We start from the raw sequence: 8,413 nt of genomic DNA on the forward strand, positions 1-8,413 counted from the left end.
CAATAATAATTTTTAGAATTTATCCAATGTCTTATCTTCGACATTAAAGTTCTTATGAATATTAAAAATAATTAATTTATTCCTTAATCATAAATAGAAAAATATACTGTATAAATAGTATACATATGCAATATAATTAAAATACAAACTTAAGTAATTTTTAATTATCACGTGCCAAGTTAAGCTATTTACAAAGTACGGAGTATTTGTCTACAACAATATTGCCCCAGCCCCTCAATGGCTCCCGCAAATTGCGGGGTAAGGGGAGTCGGATGTTGATATCGTCCTAATTTAGGACGGTTTAGCCCCGTCCTATTACCTTATTCTGAAACATTTTGTGTGCTTAATTGTCTAATAAGCTTATTTAATTACTAATTTGTAGAAATGCTTAAGTGAAAATTTGAGTCTTCTACTCTCCATTTTGGTTATCCTTTGAAGCGAGAGCTTGGGATTGGCTAGTAGATTGCTTGATTTTATTAGGAACCGATCTAACAAAGGGCGAGAGCTCGCTAGATCCGACCCAAGAGATTTCTTAGACCGAGAGGTCAAGACTCTCCCTAGACAACCACCTATACTCTTAGCTTCTTTTGATAGTGTTTATTGTTGGATGTTTGCCTCTTGTCCTGTGTATTGAGCATGTTTGGGGGAGTGGTTTAAACGAGAGTTTGGCCTCTTCCTTGTTTGGTTTGACTCGTCTAAGACGAGAGTCTAGGCTACTTAGACCGCACTAGATAAGTGGGTTATGACTAGTTAGGGCGAGAGTTCAACTAGGCTTGACCCAAGGACCGTCTTGTATCGAGAGATAGAGAGACACCTTCATTCTCCGTTCTATCTTTTATATCGACTTAGACTATACCCCTCCTACTTGAGTGACCCCGACACCCTAGTCTTTCTTCTCATTGTGTTTACCTTACTTGTTTACTTACTTATTCATTTACTTCATGTTCTTAGTTTAGACTTTTAGCATAGATAACCAATTCAATCTTGTTGACCGACTAGACTAAAACGAGGATAAAGACTTATAAACCATTTCTAACACACCATCTCTGTGGATTCGACACCCTACTTCCCTACTACATAGTTTGGTTGTGCGGTTAATTTGTTTGATAGACTTAGGCGACAAAAGCTACTATCAAAATGGCGCCATTGCCGGGGATGGTGCTTTGTTGGATATAGGTCTTTGTTGAGTTTTAGGCTTGTGGACAGCGGGGGCCCACGGGGGCGCTTGGGAAGAAAAGAGAAACAAGCGTTTGCATTTTTGTATGGAGTCGCCACCAATTTTTATGGGAAATTGGAACCGTTCGAATATCTCGTGTCATGTCAAGACACAAAGTAAAGACATGAACACTAAGCAATCGTTACCCTTAGCATTCTATGTCTAAAATGACTCTCGTGGATGCCAATGAACACGGGTGTTCACGGAGATCTGGAGTAAGGGGTGAGGGTACGTATTAGGAAGCTCTTTTGATCGAACGCCTAATCCAGCCCGCCTCGATAGCGGCCTCTACTAAGGATTAGGGAAGTTATTCATACTCGATATATCGTCGATTGTATGCATGCAATGCAACATCCAAGTTTTAATCCTAGCATGTGAGAATTAATACTAAGTCGGTGAACAATTAATTAGCAAACAATTGGGTCGAAGTAGGATTTAATGTTGAATTACATATGAAAACATGCAAGCACTAAAAGAAATACAATAATGAAAATTACATTAATTACATCAGAATAGGCGATTTATGTCGAAAATACCTTTAAAACGGATAATTTGAGAAAAAGGAGATAAAAGAAAGAATCAAATAAATTAACGAACAGGAATTAGCGTGATATTACGGTTAATAGTTAGTTAATATGTAAACTAATTACACTACGTCAAGGCAGAAACGGAGTTCAGGGACAGAACTCAGCCAGGAAAAGGCGCAGCAGAGCTGCGTCCTTTGGAATAGGCGCAACAGACACTGCATCTGTTCCTTGGCTCAGTTCTGGATGTGAAGCCGTAATTGCGAGCCGTTAATGTTAATTGGTGATTTAATGATCAATTGGTATTATTTACTCGGATGGAAGTGATTAGCATGTTTATTTAACATACGAATGGGTCATAAAAGCAATAAACATGGATGAGACGGAATTATGATGGGTTAATTACAGGAGTGAAAAATATTAATAAGTGAAACAAATTAATTCAATTAATTAGGTTAAATACGATGGATTAATGACGAATATGCGATAGATACGACAAATAACAGATGAAAACTATATCAAAGACGAATTCCAGAAACCCAATATTGATGAATTGAATCTCTATAACCCGGGATTGAATTTAATGACGAAAACCCGCAAATATTGGATTATTCGGGATCTAAGTCGGATTTGCGATGATTAAAACACATGTTAATGGTGAATAATAAATATACATGTGAATTATATGCTATCATGATGAAGAATTAACAAACAAACGAAACAAATAAGAAAAACTCGACGAATAACAGAGGACGAACGAAGAAGAAAGGAAGCAGGAACTGCGGCAGCCTCACGAAGAGGCGCAGCAGGAACTGCGCTCCTTCGAAGAGGCGCAGCAGTTGCTGCGTCCTTTCTCGACGGTTATCTACTGGAAATCCGTAAAAAGAGTTTTAGAGCATGGTTTTAGAAATCGGTTTTAATTGGTATTTTCGACATAAACCTTACAATTGATGATACAATAATTAAAATACAATAAATAAAAGAGAGATTTACACCCTTAGACTTACATGTTGACGAAACGAGAAGGACTAAGATATCGATTAGTGATGCTCGACGCGAATGTAAAGAAAGTGCCCTCGTCAGAGGAAAACGATTAAGTTAATTAAGTTGATTGATTTGTAGTTGGTCAAATTGGTCGGTCATGCAAACGGGGAGGCTGGTACTCAGAAAGATCCGAGCTTACGTGGTCGAAAGTTCAAGCACGTAGACGCCAAAAAGTAAGAACAAAGTCTAGAATGCAAAGGGAGAAGAGAAGGGCGGACACTCGCGTGAGAAATATGAGGAGCGAAGGCTCTTATTTATACTAATCACACGGAGGAATTATGGTAAGACTAGGATACGGAATGAAAGATCCGGAAATAACCGACTTAGGTTAAAACACGGAAACTTGGACAAAAAGAAAGCCCTGGGAAAAGGCGCAGCAGGTGCTGCGTCCCTTGGAAGAGGCAAAGACTTGTCGCGTCCTTTCCGGGTAGGTTCCTCTGCGCGTAGAAAACGCGTTTGACAGCCTGTCGTATTTAAGGCATAACTTTCTCTACAAGACTCGGATTAAGGTGATTTCGGTGGCGTTGGAAAGCTAAAAGGAAGATATAGAACTTTATGTGAAATAGGCCCGACCCAAAAAAGTCGTTATAACCTCGTAAAACGGGCCTAAAGCTCGGGTTGTCATTTTAGGTAAATGAAATGCACACTTTGTAATGTAAACTTTTTGTGTAGCCTAATGAAGTGACATAGGACTCAAAATGAGATATAATCTCAACATTTTATGACATCCTAACCTTAGGTAGACAAGCATATTGCTTTGACTCGGAATTTGACGGTTTTAGGAAAATGAAGACGATTTTTGACCCAGACTCCAAATGTACTCTAATTACTGCCAAAACGACCGTAATGACACCTAGATGACGACCATGAGGTAGAGACAAGTATTTGAGCGATCACTTGACGATAAACTTACGAACTGTCACAAATCGTTCCGCGTACCAAACATGCGGCCCAATCATCACTGGGTGTTTGGCGGGAGGTGCAGAAACGAGGTGTCTACAAGGCTTAATCACTTTTATTGCTTTTGAAAAAAAAAATGGACTATTCTTATGGTATGCATGATTATTCTACTTGTTGCGACTCTTGTGGTGGCTATGGACATGATCTCACTCGTTGCCCTTCATATGCACCCCGTCCTCAATTCAATAAGTGTGATGCACAATGTGAATCATGTGGAAAATTTGGACATACCTTTGATATGTGCCCCTCATCCATAATGAATATGTCTAATGTTCAATGTGGGTCATGTGGTGTCTTTGGTCATTCATTTGATGTGTGTCCATCATATTTCCCCCAAACCTCTATGGATTCTTACATGTGCAATGGCAATACTAACATGCAACCATTTAACTCATACTCACCCTACCCCCAACAACAAGAGCTTTTTATTATGAAAATCTTTTTTCAAATGGGTGTTTGTATAATGATGTGAATGTAGTGAAACCCTTTGACTCTTGTTTGCCTTACTCGAGTAACTTCCCCCAACAACAAGATTTATCTCACCATTTACCTTGTGAAATTAATGATGAAAACCATGTGAGTGAGATTGTTGTTGATGGAATCATACAAACTTGTGTGGGTAATATTCCTATTATTCTTGTCTTCCCCCCAGAAGAGGATGAATATTTTGAAGCCTACGTGACTAGGTTTAAGCAATACCTCGCCACTTTGGGTGGCAATTACTTTAGTGGAGAGGCATTGTGCTTGACCATTACCAAGGGCATGAATGACTATACTAGGACTTTGTTTGACCTATTTTGTGAGGGAAACCTTGCCTCCAAGTCGGTTGATGAGAAATTTGCCCTATTTGAGTTGTTTCCCCTTGGATGTCATGAAGGTAAGAGGAATGATGACGAGAGTATTGAGGATGTTGGTGAGGAGCTTGTAGGTGCTAGTGAGGGTGTTTTGGAGATGGAGGAATGTGAGGATATCTTAGAGGAGAGGCTTGATATTGTGGTGGAGAGACCTTTTGAGCCAGTTGAGGTTGAGACCCCCTTCTTTGAGGATGAGCCTTCCACCCCTCTTGAGGATACACATATTACTTTCACCACTCCCTTAGCCACACACACCGATAAGGAGGATTCTCTCTTTGAGGATTATGAGATCAAGAGCGATGAAGAGAGCATCATGATTGAAGACTTGGAGGTCAAATGGGATGATGAGCCTCTCAGTGAGGAAGTGTTATTGGAGAAGTGGGATTTTGATGGTGATTTAATCGAGGAGCCTATCTTTGAGAGGTTTGATGTTCCCTTTCTTATTGATGGTAACTCCCTTAAACCCATTGATTCCTTTAACCTCATTTCTCTTGACCCTTTTTTGGAAGTCATGTACTTTGAGGAGGAGAATGCAAGCTTTCATGGTGAGGGAGATTGTGAGGTGCATTTATTTGAACCTCGTTTCTTATGCCCCCTTACTTGAAATCATGTATGTTGATGAGGAGTATGATGATCCTTTACTTGATAAAGCTTGCATGGGTGAGTCGGTTGAAACCCCCTGTAACACCCGCGAATTTTCCATTTTGACATTTATAATTTAATTAACCATTCTATGGTCTTATTTATATTTTAAATTATTTAATTTAATTAATTTCATTATTAAACATGATTTTTATAAATATTATATTTTTAAAGCTTAAGTTATACAAAATAAATATTTTGGTCGGATAACAATGATAATAATAATAATATTCTCCGTCTTGAGTTGTAGTGGGCTTGAGACGTAAATTCATGTGTATATCGACTCAATTTTGCTTATTGGGCCTAGTATGACCAATAGACTCACCTACTACTCCTTCCTCCTCATCAAAATAATGAGGGAAACCCTAACCCCTCCTCCTTCCTCACAATTTCAGCAACACCACCACAAACACAAACACCATTTTCATACTCTCCTCTTACAAATCTTCAAAACACCATAACTTGCTCAATTCTTATCCGAATCAAGTGATTTTCGCGTCTATCTCTTCCACTTATCGCCCTCCATCTTTCTAGGTAAGAAAGACACCGACTTTCCTCCTTATATAGGGCTGTCGAGCCGTTTTATACATGGTACCCTTTTTCTAATTTTGATTCTTAGTCTTATTTTGTGTTTTCTTATGTTTAGGAGAAGTTTTAGTTGACCCGGAAGTGGATTCTTGAAAGGTAGACGAGTCTTTTGTGGATTTAAGTGCAAAAAGGTAACGGTGATAGGTTACTCGACATTATGTCAATTTGGGTGTTCATACATGTTATAGTTTGTTCACATGTGTGTTAAAGTTAGATTCTTTACATGTTTTTACTTGTTTGTTGTTGATTGAGTTTTGTGTGGAATCTCTCTTGGTGGTTTGAAGAATTTTCTAGTATTTTGTATACATGTATGAATTAGTAAAGAAACCGTCTTATTCATGCTTAATAATTGTGTTTAATTATGTCACGAATTTGTTAGTTTGGAATTGTTTGAATTTGAATCGAACCTTGTGTTTTAATCCCTCTTTTATGCTTTGATTTCACCCTTAATACTTGTATAAAGTTGCTTGGGTAATATATGGTGGAATTAGGATTGTAATGGCATGATAAAAAAATGATTTGGGGATGAAGGTGAATTTGTTGTGTCGTGCAAATCAGCACCTCGGCGCAGGCTGCGCACCTCGGCGCAGGCTGCGCACACAGCCTGGACCAGTTTTCGTAAAATGGCCATAACTTCTTTGTTACTTGTTTGTTTGAGGCTTATGACCTACCGTTAGAACCGTAAGAGGATAAGCTATCACCTACAACTGGTTTCACCTCATTATCATGTATAGAACTCAAGTTATGACCGTTTGAAGTTGACCTTTGTTGTAGTCGAGTACTAAACTTGTTGTTATAGATTGGGTTTTGAGTTTCTTGTTGGGTATGCATCTTAACTTTGGTTCTAATGCTTGTGTATGATGTGTTGAGACTATTTTATCATGGGAGTACTTGATATTTGTTATACTCTTGTACTTATGCATGCTTCACATGAATTGTTTACGTTATGTTTATATAATCATTGTTACTCGTATTTGTGACCGGAGTGTGACGGTTTACATTGTGTGACTACTCGACATTCCTTATTTATTTGCCCTCGGACATTGGGTCACGATTAGGTGCCATTGTTTCCGAGTTGGGCTATCTTCCTTCCGCCTCTTCGGACATTGGGGTACGGCTAGGTACCATGGTTCCGATTTGGGGTTACTCGACCTTGGGGAACGGCTAGGTGTCATGGATCGAGTCTTGGATACGATTTGGGATTGTATGTCGAATCGGGTGTCGTCCATCCCGATAGTCTGGCCAGATTTAGAGTAGGACCGTATTATGAGCGTCGTCCTACCAGGAGGTTGGAGTCTAGGGGTTTGTCTTGTTTTGAGTCAATCCTTTGTAAATGTCTTGCTTGTTACGGTCATTGGCGTGTTCTTATATACGAGAGTGCACGTCTTCTATGATTGTTTGTGAGAGTCTTGGTCCTATCGGATACTAGTGGTGAGATGCAAGCCCCTAGTTGCGATATGATCGCCGGGATTGATGTTCCCATCCATTCTTATGGTGAGATGCAAGCCATAAGTATGAATGTGACATTAGTAGCCACGTCCCGTGCTATGGTTGTTAAGAGGTTTTCAAGTAATGGCTATTGGTTTCCATCCATGTATTTTCTATTCAATTGATCCGTTGTTTACCTTCTTCATATGATTCGATGCCTAATCTCATATCCATGTTTTGGTTACCTTGAATGCATGTTTAATATAATGTACCATGCCTATCTCATTAAGAATGTAATGTGCCTATCTCATTAAGAATGCAACGTGCCTATCTCATTAAGAATGCAATGTGCCTATCTCATTATCATTATCGTTTATATTCCCTTGTTCATATTATTCAAGTATGATGCATGATCAATATGTTTAATTAAGTTCTTGCTTATGTGCATTTTGACATATTGTGGCTGGGAGAACCCTGAGTTACTCCCCACTGACTGTGGCGTTCATGTTTACATGAATGACAGGTTTGTGATGCAGATTATGGGGAAGACGTGTGAGCTAGCGAGAACGTTGAACCTTGGACCTTAGTTATAGTTTGCTTAGACTCACCTATCGTTAGACTTGTGTTTAGTCGTGGGATATCTTTTCCCCAACGCACTTCGTTTTTAATTGTAAAACTTATTCATCTTACTTTTCATTTTCGTTTGATCACTTATGGTGGATTTCACACTTTAAACTTTAAAGGTTTTAAAAATCCCTTATTTTCCGCTTAGATTTAATAGTTCTTTTGATGCCTCATCGAGGGGTGTCACACCCTCTCCCTTATAAACTTGATAATTGTGATGTCTTCCCTTCCATTTTTGAGAAATCTGTGTTTGAAATGGAAGGGAGGAAATATGAAGTTAAAGACAAGGAGACTAGTCTAGTGTCTTATCTTGTTGATTGTCCTTTGATTATCGGTTTTGATCATCCTCCTCCAACAAAGGAGGAAATATTTCATATTGTTGAATTTGAACTTAGTGAGGAGAATGAACAAAACCGAGAAACTTGGAAGAGGCTTAAAGATGTGAGCTTCATCGACATGGGCAAGGAGTTGAGTGGCCTTGCTCATAGATTGTGGGATCCTGGGTAGTTTTTGGGACGAAACTTAGGTTTGGC

The 8,413-nt window shown here is 39.0% G+C and overlaps 1 long non-coding RNA gene across 1 annotated transcript; it reads left to right on the plus strand.

The window, feature by feature from the left end:
* Positions 1 to 5,611: 5,611 nt before the first annotated feature.
* LOC141632578 (uncharacterized) lies at positions 5,612 to 8,022 on the plus strand. The gene is made up of 3 exons (XR_012537793.1): positions 5,612 to 5,774; positions 5,887 to 5,959; positions 7,780 to 8,022. It is a non-coding gene; the product is annotated as an uncharacterized LOC141632578 (long non-coding RNA).
* The last annotated feature ends 391 nt before the right edge of the window (positions 8,023 to 8,413 follow it).

This window comes from Silene latifolia, chromosome 2 (genome assembly GCF_048544455.1).
Source record: "Silene latifolia isolate original U9 population chromosome 2, ASM4854445v1, whole genome shotgun sequence".
Taxonomy (NCBI): domain Eukaryota; kingdom Viridiplantae; phylum Streptophyta; class Magnoliopsida; order Caryophyllales; family Caryophyllaceae; genus Silene; species Silene latifolia.